The sequence below is a fragment of the Budorcas taxicolor genome, chromosome 17, assembly GCF_023091745.1.
Source record: "Budorcas taxicolor isolate Tak-1 chromosome 17, Takin1.1, whole genome shotgun sequence".
NCBI classification, from domain to species: Eukaryota; Metazoa; Chordata; class Mammalia; order Artiodactyla; family Bovidae; genus Budorcas; species Budorcas taxicolor.
The window spans coordinates 1,338,164-1,354,462 of NC_068926.1; the positions used below are offsets into that span (position 1 = coordinate 1,338,164).

Consider the following 16,299-nt stretch of genomic DNA (forward strand, 5'->3'; position numbering starts at 1 on the left):
ACCAGATGGCCAACACCAAAATCAGATTGATTATATTCTCTGCTGCCAAAGAAGGAGAAGCTCTACACAGTCAGCAAAACCAATACCAGGAGTTGACTGTGGCTCACATCATGAACTCCTTACTGCAAAATTCAGACTTAAATTGAAGAAAGTAGGGGAAATCACTAGACCATTTCAGTATGACTGAAATAAAATCTCTTATGATTATACAGTGGAAGTGAGAAATAGATTCAAGGTATTAGACATGATAGACAGAGTACCTGAAGAACTCTGGACAGAGGTTCGTGACATCGTACAGGAGGCAGGGATCAAGACCATCCTGAAGAAAAATAAATACCAAAAAAGGCAAAAAGGTTGTCTGAGGAGGCCTTACAAATAGCTGAGAAAAGAAGAGAAGCTAAAGGAAAAGGAGAAGAGGAAAGATATACTTATTTGAATTCAGAGTTCCAAAGAATAGCAAGGATAGGTAAGAAAGCCTTCCTCAGTAATCAGTGCAGAGAAAGAGGAAAACAATAGAATAGGAAAGACTAGAGATCTCTTCAAGAAAATTAGAGATACTAAGGGAACACTTCATGCATAGATGGGCACAATAAAGGACAGAAATGTTATGGACCTAACAGAGGCAGAAGATATTAAGAAAAGGTGGTAAGAATACACAGAAGAACTATACAAAAAAGATCTTCATAACCCAGGTAACCACGATGGTGTGATCACTCTGAGCCAGATCCTAGAGCCAGATCCTAGAGCCAGACATCTTGGAATGTGAAGTCAAGTGGGTCTTAGGTAGCATCACTGCAAACAAAGCTAGTGGAGGTGATGGAATTCCAGTTACGCTATTAGAAATTCTCAAATATGATGCTGTTAAAGTGCTGCAGTCAATATGCTAGCAAATTTGGAAAACTCAACAGTGGTGACAGTACTGGAAAAGGTCAGTTTTCCTTCCAATCCCAAGGAAGGGCAATGCCAAAGAATGTTCAAATTACCGCACAATTGTAGTCATCTCACATGCTAGCAAAGTAATGTTCAAAATTCTCCAATGCAGGCTTCAACAGCACATGTACCATGAAACATTGTGATGTTCAAGATGGATTTAGAAAACACAGAGGAACTGGAAATCAAATTGCCAACATCCATTGCATCATAGGAAAAGCAAGACAGTTCCAGAAAAATATCTACTTCTGCTTTATTGATTATGCCAAAGCATTTGACTGTATAGATAACAAGCTGTGGAAAATTCTTAGAGAGAAGGGAATACCAGACCACCTTACTTGCCTCCTGAGAAATCTGTATGCAGGTCAAGAATCAGTAGTTAGAACTGGATATGGAACAATGGACTGGTTCCAAATTGGGAAAGGAGCACGTGAAGTCTGTATCTTGTCACCCTGCTTGTTTAAGTTACATGCAGAGTACATCATGTGAAATGTGGGGCTGGATGAAGAAAAAGCTAGAATCAAGATTGTTGAGAGAAATATCAATAGCTTCAAATATGCAGATGACACTACCCTATCAGCAGAAAGTGAAGAGAAACTAAAGAGCCTCTTGATGAAAGAGAGAGAGGAGAGTGAAAATGTTGGCTTGAAACTCAACAGTCAGAAAACTAAGATCATGGCATCTGGCCCCATCACTTCATGGAAAATAGACTGGAAATAATGGAAACATTGACAGACTTTATTTTTTGGGGCTCCAAAATCACTGCAGATGGTGACTGCAGCCACGAAATTAAAAGATACTTGTTCCTTGGAAGAAAAGCTTTGACCAACCTAGAGAGCATACTAAAAAGCAGAGACTTTTCCAAAAAAGGTCCATCTAGTCAAAGCTATGGTTTTTCCAGTTGTCATTAATGAATGAGAGTCGGACTATAAAGAAAGCTGTGTGCGGATTAACTGATACTTTTGAACTGTGATGTTGGAGAAGACTCTTCAGAGTCCTTTAGACTGCAAGGAGATGAAGCCAGTCCATCATAAAGGAAATCAGTCCTGAATATTCATTGGAAGGACTGATGCTGAAGCTGAAACTCCAATACTATGGCCACCTGATGAGAAGAACTGACTCACCAGAAAAGACCCTGATGCTGGGAAAGATTGAAGGTAGGAGGAGAAGGGGTTGACAGAGGATGAGATTGTTGAATGGCATCATCGACTTGATTGATATGGGTTTGAGCAAGCTCTGCGTTTGGTCATGGACAGGGAAGCCTGGCATGCTGCAGTCCATGGGGTTGCAAAGAGTTGGACATGTGAGTGACTGAACTGACTGACCAGCTATCTTAAGTAAAGTCCCTGAGTAAAACAGAAATTTATTAAAGAATTAAGTTTCTTTTCATATTGTCAAATATTAGAAACTGTAGCAAAACTAATTTAACATTAGGGAAAATGAGCTTGAAAGATCAGGCATCATGGCTTTGCAGAGAAAACCCTGGGCCCTGCTCAGAAGACTTTGCTGAGTGATAGTTGCAGTGGACTTGGCACCTTCCAGAAGCTCAGTCTTCTCTTATTAACTAGGAGAAAGGATGGTTATTATTAAGATATTTATTAAAGTTCTTTATTTGATAATCCCATATGCCTACAAATAGGAAATCCTCTATAGAAAGTAAGGGAAGATCAAAATGGAAGGCTTACTAAAATCTTTACATTTTGGTGTTGTAGTTAAATTGCACCATGGTTCAGAAAAAGCTTTGTGCAATCTTGAGAAAGGAGAATGGAGCTGGAGAAATCAACCTGCCTGGCTTGAGACTATACTACAAAGCTGCAGCCATCAAGACAGTATGGTACTGGTCCAGAAATAGAAATATAGAACAATGGAACAAGATAGAAAGACCTGAGATAAACTGAAACATCTATGGGTACCTTTTCTTTGACAAAGGAGGCAATAATATATGATGGAGAAAAGACAGTCTTTTCAATAAGTGGTGCTGGGAAAACTGGACAGCTATGTGTAAAATAATGAAATTAGAACACTTTCTAACACTGTACACAAAAATAAGGTCAAAATGGATTAAAGACCTAAATGTAAGACCAGAAACTACAAAACTCTTAGAGGGAAACATACTCTATGACCCACCTCCTAGAGTAATGGAAATAAAAACAAAAATAAACAAATGGGGCCCAATTAAATGAAGTGCTTTTATACACCAAAGGAAACTCTAAATAAAGTGAAAAGACAGTCCTCAAAATGGGAGAAAATAATGAAAAAATGAAACAACTAGCAAAGGATTAATCTCCAAAATATACAAGCAGCTCATGCAGCTCAATATTAGAAAAATAAAAAACCCAATCAAAGAGTGGACAGAATACCTAAACAGACATTTCTTTAAAGAAGACATATGGGTTACCAATAAACATGTGAAAAAATGTTTACTGCTCATTATTGTTCATTGCTCATTACTAGAGAAATACAAATCAAAATTACCATGAGGTATCATCTCACACCTGTCAGAATGGCCAACACCAAAAAACTACAAACAGAAATACTGGAGAGGGTGTGGAGGAAAGGGAACCCTCTTGAATTATTGGTGAGAATGCAAATTGATATGGCCACTGTAAGAATAGCATGAAGATTCCTTTAAAAATTAGGAATAAAACTACTATATGATTTAGCAGTCTCACTACTGGGCATATACTCTGAGAAAACCATAACTGAAAAAGACATGTTCCCCAATGTTCACTGCAGCACTATTTACAAGAGCTAGGATATGGAAGCAACCTAAATGTCCATCAACAGATGAATGGATAAACAAATTGTGGTACATATACAAAATGGAGTATTACTTAGCCATAAAAAGGAACGCATTCGACTCAGTTCTAATGAAGCAGATAAACCTAGAGACTGATATATAGAGTGAAGTAAGTCAAAAAGAGAAAAACACATTATTACATTAATATACTATGCACATATATGGAATATATATGCATATATTAAAGCATATATATGGAATCTAGAAAGATGGTCCTGATGGACCTAAGTCCAGGGCAGACATTGAGAACAGACTTGTGGACACGACTGGGGTGCTGCGGGGGTGAGGCTGGAGAGGAGAGGCAGTGGGATGAAGTGAGAGAGCGGTACTGAAACATACATAAGCACAAACCACATGTAAAATTAGATAGCCAGTGGAAGGTGGCTGTGTGATGCAGAGAGCTCAAATCCAGTGCTCCGTGACAACCTAGAGAGGTCAGATGGGGTGGGAGGTGTGTGGCAGGTTCAAGAAGGAGGGAACATATGGAGTTCTAGTGTCTGAGAGCTTGACCATACTTTTGATAAAGTTTGCTAAAAACATTTTCACATATATATGAAATCTACCTGTGAGGTAGACCTTGCAGGCATGATATCTTCATATTTCAGATGAGAAACCTGAGGCTTACAGAAGTTAAATGACTTGCCCTAGATCATACAGCTGATGAGGGCTGGAGCCAGCTCTTCTACCAGTGCTTGACCCAGTGGGCTTTCTACTGTGGTGGACTAGTTCTCCTGACAGTAGAGACTGTCTGCTCTTGAGGATGTTGTACAATGAGAATTATCAAAGAACTCTTTGGAATGTAGGGTTTGGAGGCAGGAACTACTTAAAATATTTGAGCCAGACACAGAAACTACTCTAATTAAGCAGAAATCTCAAAGGATTCTCTAAAGTGGGACTTTTTGAATCTAGAAAATTGTTTCATGCTTTATGAGTTAAGGCCTAAAAATCATAAGGTCAACATGATTATTCTCATTTAGATGAGAAAACTGAGTCTCAGAGATATTAAGTAATGTGTAGTAAAGATATTAGACTGGCCCAGAGAGAGCACTGACCTTTGCCCCTGATTTCTTGGAGTTGCCTCCATATTACACTGGTAGAATGTCTTTGTTTATGGTGGTGGCTGAACACACCTGATGGTCTTAACATGGGAGTTGCCAATACCACAGGGACAAACCATGTGATTTAGGATGGGGAGCAAAGTATTAGTTGACCTGGATGCTGAATTCAGCCACAAAGGCAATCAATCAATCCTGCCTAAGTAATAGAGTCCCAATAAAAACTCTGAAGTGGAGACTTGCCGGAGCCTCCCTGATTGGCAATACTCTGTGTATATCATCACACATGGATAGTGAGAGGAGAGCAATGTCATGAGGGTGATAGAAACTTCACTTTTGTAATACTTCCAGACTCTGCCCTTTGCATTAATTCACTTTCTGATTTTAATATGCATCCTTGTCTTGTAATAAACCATAATCATGAATATAACAGCTTTCATTTCTGAGTCCTTCTCCTGACTATCATACTTGAGGGTGGTTTGGGAATTCTCTGAACTTGCAGTTGCTGTCAAAAGTAAGGGTGGTTTTCTGTGGACTTTCCCCTCTAACTTTGCAGATGGTGTCAGAGGTCTTGGGAGCCTAGAGGACTATGTCTTTGAACTTTGCAGTTTTACTAACTCCAGGTAAGTGACCTGTTCAAAGTCACCAGAGCCAGAAATGGATCTCAGATACTTATAATACAAGTACGCTCCTCCCTCCATGGGATTCTCCTGGCAAGAGTACTGGAGTGGGTTGCCATTTCCTTCTCCAGGGGATATTCCTGACCCAGGGATTAAACCTGGGTCTCCCACATTCCAGGCAGACGCTTTAACCTCTGAGCCATCAGGGAAGCCCCACAAGTACCTATAACTACATATGTAAGCCAAAATGCTGCTAATCAGTTACTATATTGTATCCTACCAGGAATATCCCCAATAGGGCAGAAATTGCAAAAGCATCTTGCAATCAGAGTATCTAGAAAGTGGAGGAATACAGAAAAATCAGTCCATCAGGACATGAAACAACAACACTCGAAGGGAGTAGTTTGGGAGATCTTGGAGTTGGATCAAATGGCACATGGCAGCAGGTACAGTGAACAAGTTGACCGCTTCATAGGTTTTCTGGCAAACTCCTAGCTGTACTTATGTAGTGCTTCCTTCCATCAAAGGCAGAGGTTGCTAAGCCTCTATAGCATTTTATCCCAAGAGTTGATGGGGCCAGATATGGTAGTCAGAGACTTTGGTTTTAGATTTTAAGTCTGATTGCTATAGGCTTCTAGGCTATACTAAGCCCTTGCAGTGAGTTATGAGATGAAATTATCACACATACATTTTCCTCCATGGATCCTAAATTATTGCTGTTTCCTGAAATTTCAAAATTTCCAGAGAAGTACAGCTGCAATAACAGAGTTCTCACCTTGTAGTTAATGTTGGCTGTACTATAGCACAGCAAAGCAGTCCCCTCAACAAGTCTCCTACTGAAAAGTGTCCAGCAGCACCAGAGATTGAGGGTGTCAGTCACCCACTCTTTCTCTTCAAAGAGAAAGCAGAAACAGTCATAATCCTCCAAAAAGTCTGTTGTAATACTTGCCTTAACTTTAAGGCCTTTTTTTTTCCCCCCAGAAAGCAACCAGTTTAACATTTTGACTAGATGAGACAGTTCAGTCCAATGGTCTGGTTCTATTAAAAGCAAAGTTTATAGTTTAATTAATTTTACTGAGGTGAACAGTGATTTATAACATTATATAAGTTTACATGTACAACACTGTATTTCTACTTCTGTGTACTTTACATCAAAACATTTACTTTTCATGCAGTTAATGTCCTCCACCCATTTTGCCCTAATTCCCATCTCTCCTTGCTCTGGTGACCACTACTTTCTTCTCTGGACCTACATGTTTCTCGTTTTGAAGACTGAAGAAAAGTTGATTTACAATATTGTATTATTTTCAGGTATATAATACGTTATGGTTATAGATTATACCATAGGGTTATTACAAAACAATGTCTGTATTTCCCTATGCTATACAATATATGCATACATGTATGCTAACGTGCTAAGTCACTTCAGTTGTGTCTGATGCTTTGCGATCCTATGGACTGTATATCACCAGGCTCCTCTGTCCATGGGATTCTCCAGGCAAGAACACTGGAGTGAGTTGCCGTGCCCTCCTCCAGGGATACAATATATACTTATAGCTTATTTATTTTTACATAGTTGGTTGTTCCTATTAATCACCTACCTTCTCTCCACCTCTCCACTTCTTTATCCCCATTGGAAACCACTAGTTCATTCTCTATATCTCTGAGTCTGTTTCTGCTATATTTTTATTCACTTGTTCTATTTTTTAGATTCACATAAAATATTCATCTTCCTTTGTCTGACTTATGTCACCAGACATATTGCCTCTATGTCCATCTATGTCATTGTAAATGGCATAATTTCATTTTTATGGCTAAATCATATTCCACTTTATACATGCATATTGTCAACATCTTTATTCATCTGTTGATGGACAGACACTTAGGTTGTTTCCATATCTTGCCACTAAGTCACTTCAGTCGTGTCTGACTCTGTGCGACCCCATAGACAGCAGCCCACCAGGCTCCCCTGTCCCTGGGATTCTCCAGTCAAGAGCACTGGAGTGGGTTGCCATTTCCTTCTCCAACGCATGAAAGTGAAAAGTGAAAGGGAAGTCGCTCAGTCATGTCCGACCCTTAGCATGGACTGCAGCCTACCAGGCTCCTCCATCCATGAGATTTTCCAGGCAAGAGTACTAGAGTGGGGTGCCATTGCCTTCTCTGTTCCATATCTTAGCTATTGTAAATAATGGTCTGTGAACTTTGGTGTGAGTGCATCTTTTCAAATTAGTGTTTTCATTTTCTTAAGTTATATAGCCAGGAGTGAAGTTGCTGAATCATATAGTAATTCAATTTCAGTTATTTTTATTTTTTAATTGGAGGAAAATTGCTTTACAATGTTGTGTTAGTGTTTGCCATACAACAATGCAGATCAGCAGGTACATCTTTCACCCTTCAACCCATCCTACCCCTCTGCAGTGGGAAGCTTCTACAGGTAATTACAGAGTGCCAAGCTGTGCTCCCCATGTAGTACAGTAGCTTCTCATCAACTATTTGTTTTCCATATGGTGGTGTATATACGTCAGTGCTGCTTTTTCCATTTGTCCCAATCTTTCCTTCCCTCACTGTGTCCACAAGGCTGTTCTCTATATCTACATCTTCATTCCGTCCCTGCAAATAGATTAATCAATATCACCTTTCTGGTTTCCATATATATACATTAATATGCAATAATTGTCTTTCTTTTTCTGATTCACTTCACTCTGTGTAACAGACTCTAGGTTCATCCACCTCACTAGAATGGACAAAAATTTGTTCTTTTTTATGGTTGAGTAATGTCCCATGGTATATATGCACCATGACTTTTTTTTTTATCATTTGTTGATGGACATCTAGGTTGCTTCTATGTCCTAGGTATTGTAAATAGCATTGCAATGAACTTTGGGGTACAAATGTCTTTTTCAGTCATGGTTTTCTCAGGGTATATGCCCAGTAGTGAAATTGTTGGGTCGTATAGCAGCACTCTTACCTGGAAAATCCCATGGACGGAGGAGCCTGGTGGGCAGCAGTCCATGGGGTCAGTAAGAATCGGACACGACTGAGCGACTGTACTTTCACTTTTCACTTTCATGCATTGGAGAAGGAAATGGCAACCCAATCCAGTGTTCTTGCCTGGAGAACCCCAGGGACGGGGGAGCCTCATGGGCTGCCGTCTATGGGGTCGCACAGAGTCGGACACGACTGAAGTGACTTAGCAGCAGCATGGTAGTTTTATAGGAATCCCAGTGCTGCTCTCCATACTGGCTGTAGCAGTTTGCATTCCCACCAACAGTTCAAGAGGGCTCCCCTTTCTTCACATCCTCTCCAGCATTTATTTTTTGTAGATTTTTTTTGTGAAGGCCATTCTTATAAGTGTGAGGTGTTACCTCATTATAGTTTTGATTTGCATTTCTCTAATAATGAGTGATAGTGAGCATCTTTTCAGGTATTTATTGGCCACCTGTAGGTCTTCTTCGAAGAAGTGTCTGTTTAGGTCTTCTGTCCATTTTTTGATTGGACTTTGTTTTTCTAATATTGAGCTGTAAGAACTGCTTATATACTTTAGAGATTAATCCTTTGCCAGTTGATTCATTTGCAATTATTATCTCCCATTCTAAGGGTTGCCTTTTAATTATTTATTGTTTCCTTTGTTGTGAAAAAGCTTTTAAGTTTAATTAGGTATCATTTGTTTTTCTTTTTATTTCCATTCCTTTAGGAGATGGGTCAAAGAGAATCTTGCCGTGCTTTATGTCAAAGAATGTACTGCCTATGTTTTGCCAAAAGAAATTTATATTTCTGGCCTCCCGTTTAAGTCTTTACTCCATTTTGAGTTTATTTTTGTGTATGGTGGGTATGGTGTTAGAAAGTGTTCTAATTTCATTCTTTTACTTATAGCTATCCAGTTTTCCAACACCAGTGATTGAAGAGGTTATCTTTTCTCCATTGTGTATTCTTGCCTCCTTTGTCAAAGATAAGGTGCCCATAGGTGCGTGGGTTTATCTCTGGGCTTTCTGTCCTATTCCATTGATCTATATTTCCATTTTTTTGTGCCAGCACCATGCGTCTTGATGACTATAGCTTTGTAGAGTAGTCTGAAGGTAGGGAGGTTGATTTCTCCAGTGTGATTCTTCTTTCTCAAGATTGCTTTGGCTATTTGGGGTCTTTTGTGTTTCTTTTTGTGAAATTTTTGTTCTAGTTCTGTGAAAAACACTGCTAGTATTTTGAAAGGAATTGCATTAAATCTATACTTTGGATAGTATAGTTATTTTCACAATATTGATTCTTCTAATCCAAGAACAGGTATATCTCTCCATCTTTTTGTGTTGCCTTTGACTTCTTTCATTAGTGATTTAGTTTTCTGCATACAGTCTCTTTAGGTAGGCTTATTGTTAGATATTTTATTTTGTTGCTGCAGTGGTGAATAGGATTGTTTCCATAATTTCTCTGTCTGAATTTTAATTGCTAGTGTATAGAATGTAAGGGATTTCTGAATATTAATTTTATATCCTTCCACTTTGCTAAATTCACTGATTAGCTTTAAGTAATTTTCTGATATCATCTTCAGGATTTTCCATGTATGTTATTATGTCATCTGCAAACAGTGAGAGTTAGTTTTTTTTTTTCAATCTGTATTCTTTTATTTCTTTTTCTTTTCTGATTTGCTGTGGCTGGGACTTTCAAAACTATGTTGAATAATTGTGATGAGAGTGGGCACCCTTGTCTTGTTCCTGATCTTAGGAAATGTTTTCAGCTTTTGACCACTGAGGATAATGTTTGCTGTGGATTTTTGGTATATGGTCTGTATTATGCTTCCCCTGTGGCTCAGCTGGTAAAGAATCCACCTACAATGTGGAAGACTTGGATTCAATTCCTGGGTTGGGAAGATCCCCAGGAGAAGGGAAAGTCTACCCACTCCAGTATTCTGGCCTGGAAAATTCCACAGAGTTCTCCATGGGGTCACAAAGAGTCAGACACAACTGAGCAACTTTCACTTTCACTTTTATAATGTTGAAGTATGTTCCTTCTATGCTTACTTTCTGGGGAGTTTTCTTTTTTTTTCTTTTATAATAAATGGGTATCAAATTTTGTCAAAACCTTTCTCTGCATCTATTGAGGACTGTATGGTTTTTATCTCTCAACTTGTTAATATGGTTTTTTTGCAGGGATTGATTTGCATATATCAAAGAATCCTTGCATCCCAGGGATAAAGCCCACTTGATCATGGATTCTGTTTGCTAGAATTTTGATGAAGATTTTTGCATCTATGTTCATCAGTGACATTGGCCTGTAATTTTTTTTTTTTTTTGTGTGTGATATCTTTGTCTGATTTCTGTGTCAGGGTGATGTTGGCATCACATAATGAGTTTGGAAGTATTCCTTCCTCTGCAATTTTCTGGAAGAGTTCGAGAAAGATAAGTATTAGCTCTTTTGCTAGAATTCATCTGTGAAGTCATCTGGCTGTGGGCTTTTGTTTGTTGGAAGGTTTTTGATCACAGGTTTGATCAGGTTTGATGTCCATGCTTGTGATTGGTCTGTTCAAATTTTCAATTTCTTTCTCATTCAGTTTTAAAAGGTTATACTTTCCTAAGAATTTTTCCAATTCTTCCAGGTCATCTATTTTATTGGCACATTTGCTCTTAGTAGTCTCTTATGCTGCTGCTGCTGCTGCTGCTAAGTTGCTTCAGTCGTGTCCAACTCTGTGAGATCCCATAAACAGTAGCCCACCAGGCTCCCCCTTCCCTGGGATTCTCAAGGCAAGAACATTGGAGTGGATTGCCATTTCCTTCTTCAATGCATGAAAGTGTAAAGTGGAGGGGGGTGGAAATGGAGATGGGGATGGATCCACCGGTGCCCTGAAGAACAGCCCCCACCTCCACTAGTGCCCTGTAGTTCCCAGATGCTGCCTCGCCATGACAGAACTGCTTACTGGTCTCCCCAGAAATATTGACTTGAGGTTGGATAATATTGAAAGGCTCCTGACCACTCTTTCATTACCAAAACCTTGTGGCTGAGGCCCCACCCATGAGCCCACCTCAGTAAATCCATCAGATCTCCCTGATAGCCATAAAAGACCCTTTCGAGTTGATTTTGACCACATATTTGCCTGCACTTTATGGAAGATGAAAATATCAAACCAAATCAACATTGCTGCTGATTCAAGAATCTTAGAAGCAGAAAATTAAACATTGAAACATTTGTGAGTGTATGAAGAATTCTAATAGGACATCGATTTTTTTTTTTTAACAAAACACTTTTTTTTTAGGGTATTCAGAACCCTGTGGAAGTTGTGTGCAGTCTTCAGACTCAACACCTCTGTCTTCACTTCCCCTGGGGAAAGCCCAGGTACCGTTGCATGGTAGGCGGTTTCCTTCCAGTCTGAATATGAGTGCCCAGACTTCCCCAGCAGAGAAGGGCCTGAATCCAGGGCTGCTGTGCCAGGAAAGTTACACCTGCAGTGGGACTGACAAAGCTGTCTTCTAGTGTGATGAGTATTGTAGCCTGTAGTGTTTCCGTTGTGAGGAGGAACTCCATCGTCAGGAGCACCTGAGAGACCATGAGTGGTTCAGATTCAAAGCTGGCCATGTCCCTTACTGTGACCCCTGAAAGGGCCCCAATGGGCACTCTCCAGATGTGAAGCAGAGGGCAGTGGTGAGGTGCCAGACCTGTAAAATCAGTTTGTGCCTGGAGTGCCAGAAGAGGACTCATTCCGGGGGTAACAAAAGGAGGCACCCCGTTACTGTGTACCATGTCACTAAGGTCCAGGAGTTGCTGAAAGAAGAAGGGATGGATGAGGAGACCAAGAGGAAGAAGATGACTGAGAAGGTTGTGAGTTTCCTGCTAGTAGATGAAAATGAAGAAATTCAGGTAATGAATGAAGAGGACTTCATTAGGAAATTGGACTGCAAACCTGATCAGTATCTGAAAGTGGTTTCCATCTTTGGAAATACTGGGGATGGGAAGTCTCATACCCTCAACCACACTTTCTTTTATGGCCAAGAAGCCTTCAAAACCTCCCTTACCCAGGAGTCCTGCACTGTGGGAGTGTGGGCAGCATATGACCCAACCACAGAGTAGCTGTTATAGACATCGAAGGGTTCTTGGGAGCTACAGTGAATCTAAGCCAGAGAACAGGGCTGCTGCTTAAGGTCCTGGCCATCTCAGACCTCGTCATCTATTGAATCCATGTAGACTGACTGCACAACGACCTCTTCAAGTTCCTTGGAGATGCCTCAGAAGCTTATTTGAAACATTTCACTAAGGAGCTCAAGGCTACCACTGCCTGCTGTGGCCTGGATGTCCCCTTGTCCACCTTGGGCCCTGCTGTTATCATTTTCCATGAGACTGTGCACACCCAGCTGCTGGGCTCTGATCACCCCTCCGAGGTGCCGGAGAAGCTCATCCAGAACCGGTTCTGAAAGCTGGGATGCTTCCCAGAAGCTTTCAGTTCTATTCACTACAAGGGGATGAGGGCCTACAACCTTCCCACTGACTTTTCTGGGCTTGGGCGTGCTCTGGAGAAGCAACCGGAGAACAATACCACCCGTTCTCCCCGGCACCTGGGCATCATCTTCAAACACCTGAAGGCTCTGAGTGACTGCTTCAGTGGTGAGATCCCCGATGACCAGATGGCACACAGCTCCTTTTTTCCAGATGAGTACTCCACCTGCTCCTCCCTGTGTCTCAGCTGTGGGGCTAGATGTAAGAATAGCATGAATCATGGGAAAGAAGGGGTACCTCATGAAGCCAAGAGCCACTGCAGATATTCCCACCAGTATGACAACCGGGTTTTCACCTGCAAGGCCTGCTACGAGAGAGGCAATGAAGTCAGTGTGGTGCCCAAGACGGCTGCTTCCACTGACTCCCCCTGGATGGGTCTTGCAAAATATGCCTGGTCTGGGTACTTGATCGAATGTCCCAACTGCAGTGTGGTCTGTCATAGCCGTACTGGTTTGGGAACCAAGATCCTGTGGATACGATGGTGGGGACAGAGATTGTGCACGTGTGGCCTGGAACCAATGGATTTCTGAAAGACAATAACAACGCTGCCCAGCGCCTCTTGGACAGAATGAACTTCATGGCTCAGTCGGTGTCTGAGCTTAGCCTTGGGCCCACCAAGGCTGTGACATCCTGGCTGACAGACCAGATTGCCCCTGCCTACTGGAAGCCCAACTCCCAGATCCTGAGCTGCAGCAAATGTGCTACATCCTTTAAAGATATCGACACCAAGCATCACTGCTGGCCTGTGGGGGAGGGCTTCTGTGACAGCTGTTCATCCAAGACCTGGCTGGTGCCTGAGTGGGGCTGTGCCCCTGAGCCCATGCAGGTGTGTGACAACTGCTATGAAGACAGGAATTCCCAGTTAGATGTCACTGAGGCACAGGGGGATGACAAAAGTGGAACGCTGATCACTCGGAAGGTGGGTGAGGCAGTGCAGAACACTTTAGGAGCCGTAGTGACAGCCATTGATACACCACTAGGTCTGGTGAAGGATGCGGCCAGGCCGGCGTACTGGGTCCTGGACCACGAGATCCTGCACTGCCACAGCTGCTGGAAGGAGTTCAGCATCAAGCTCTCGAACCACTGCCGGGCCTGTGGACAGGGCTTCTGCGATGAGTGTTCCCACGACCGCAGGGCTGTCCCCTTGCGAGGCTGGGACCATCCTGTCCGAGTCTGCTTTAAAGCCGGTGACTTTTAACTGCCCCTCCGCCCAACCCCGAAAAAAAAAGGAAAGTGTAAAGTGAAAGTGAAGTCGCCCAGTCATGTCCGACTCTTAGCGACCCCATGGACTGCAGCCTACCAGGCTCCTCTGCCCATGGGGTTTTCCAAGCAAGAGTACTGGAGTGGGTTGCCATTGCCCTCTCCAAGTCTCTTATGATCCTTTGCATTTCTGAATTGTCTGTTGTCATTTCTCCTTTTTGTTTTCTAATTTTGTTGATTTGAGTCTTCTCAGTTTTTTTTCTGGATGAGTCTGGCTAATGGTTTGTCAAATTTGTTTATTTTCTCAAAGAACAAGCTTTTAGTTTTATTGATCTTTGCTATTGTCTTCATTTCATTTACTTCTGCTCTGATCTTTAGGATTTCTTTCCTTCTACTAATTTTGGAATTTTGGGTTCTTCTTTTTCTACTTGCTTTTATTTGATATTTCTTTTGTTTCTTGAAGTTGGCTTGTATTGCTATAAACTTCCCTCTTATCACTAATTTTATTACATCCTATAGGTTTTTAGTTGTGTTTTCATTGTCAATTGTTTATAGGTTTTTTTTTTTTTAATTTCTTCTTTGATTTCTTCAGTGACCCTTTGGATATTCAGAGCATATTGTTTAGCCTCCATGTGTTTGTGTTTTTTACAGGCATTTTCCTGTATTTGACATCTAATTCTACAGCAATGCGGTCAGAAAAGATGATTGAAATAATTTCAATTTAAAAAAAAATTTACCAAGACTTTATTTGTGACCCAAAATGTAATCAATCCTGGAGGATGTTCCATGTGTACTTGGAAAAAAGTGAAATGAACTCTTTGGATGAAATGCTCTGAAGATATCAATTAGGTACAACTATTCTTGCATATCTTTTAAGGTTGTGTTTCTTATTAATTTGTCTGTCTGTCTGGATGATCTGTCCATTGATGTGAGTGGAGTGTTAAATCCCTCACCATTATTGTGCTACTTCTGAGTCACCTTTAAGAACTGTTGGTATTTGCCTTATGTATTGAGATGCTCCTATGTTGGGCGCATATATATTTATAATTGTTATATCTTCTTCTTGGATTGATCCCTTCATTGTTATGTAGTGTCCTTCACTGTGTCTTGTAATGGTCTTTATTTTAGAGTCTATTTTATCTGATATGAGTATTGCTACCCCTGCTTTCTTTTGATTTCAATTTGCATGGAATATCTTTATCCATCCCCTCACTTTCAATCTGTATATATTTCTAGTTATGAAGTAGGTCTCTTGTAGACAGCAAATATAGGGGTCTTGTTTTCATGTCCTTTCATCCAATCTACTTCTTTTGGTTGGATCTTTTAATCCATTTACATTTAGGTAAATGATATATATTGATATGTATGATTCTATTATCATTTACTTTATTATTTTGGGTTTGTTTCTGTAGGCCTTTTGTTTCTCTTATGTTTCCTTTTCTAGAGAAGTTTCTTTAGTATTTGTTATAAAGCTGGTTTGATTGTGCTGAATTCTCCTGACTTTTGTTTATCTGTAAAATTTTTTATTTCTCCTTTGAATCTGAATGAGATCCTTGCTAGATAGAGCAATCTTGGTTGCAGGTTTTTCCCCTTTTATCACTTTAAGTATACCCTGTTACCCCTTCTGGCCTGACAAATTTCTGTTGAAAGATCAGCTGTTAGTCTTATGTGGATCCCCCTGAATGTTATTTGTTTCTTTTTCTTTGCTCTTTTTAATATTTTTTTTTGTTTAATCTTTGTTAGTTTGATTAATATTTTCCTGAATAATATGTTTCAATTAATATGTTTGATTGGCTTACTTCTCTTTGGGTTTATTTTCTATGGGTCTCTTTGTCTGTCTGGACTTGGGTGGCTATTTCCTTTCCCATGTTAGGGAATTTTTTGACTATAATCTCAACAAGTATTTTCTCAAGCCCTTTCTTTTTCCCTTCTTCTTCTGGAACCCTTTTACTCTTTGTAAGTGTGTAAGTTTCTTTGCTAATCTTGGCTGCTAAGTGTTGCTTTTACCATTAGTCTTGGAGTCTTGTCTTCTGTGCTGTGTAGCCTATGAAATGTTGGTGCTACAGTAAGGAGTTGGCCTGAACTTCCAAAGAGGGAGACCTGAGTCCAGGACTTTGTACCACCAGAGACCAGATGTTGGTGAACTTAATGTAGTCCCAAGAGCCTCTGAGGCTGTCCTCATTTTTTTTCATCCTTTTTTCTTTATTCTGCTTTGCTT

The 16,299-nt window shown here is 40.5% G+C and overlaps 1 pseudogene; it reads left to right on the top strand.

Annotated features, from left to right (window-relative positions):
* Positions 1 to 11,765: 11,765 nt before the first annotated feature.
* On the top strand, positions 11,766 to 14,079 carry LOC128062543 (zinc finger FYVE domain-containing protein 1-like; annotated as a pseudogene).
* The last annotated feature ends 2,220 nt before the right edge of the window (positions 14,080 to 16,299 follow it).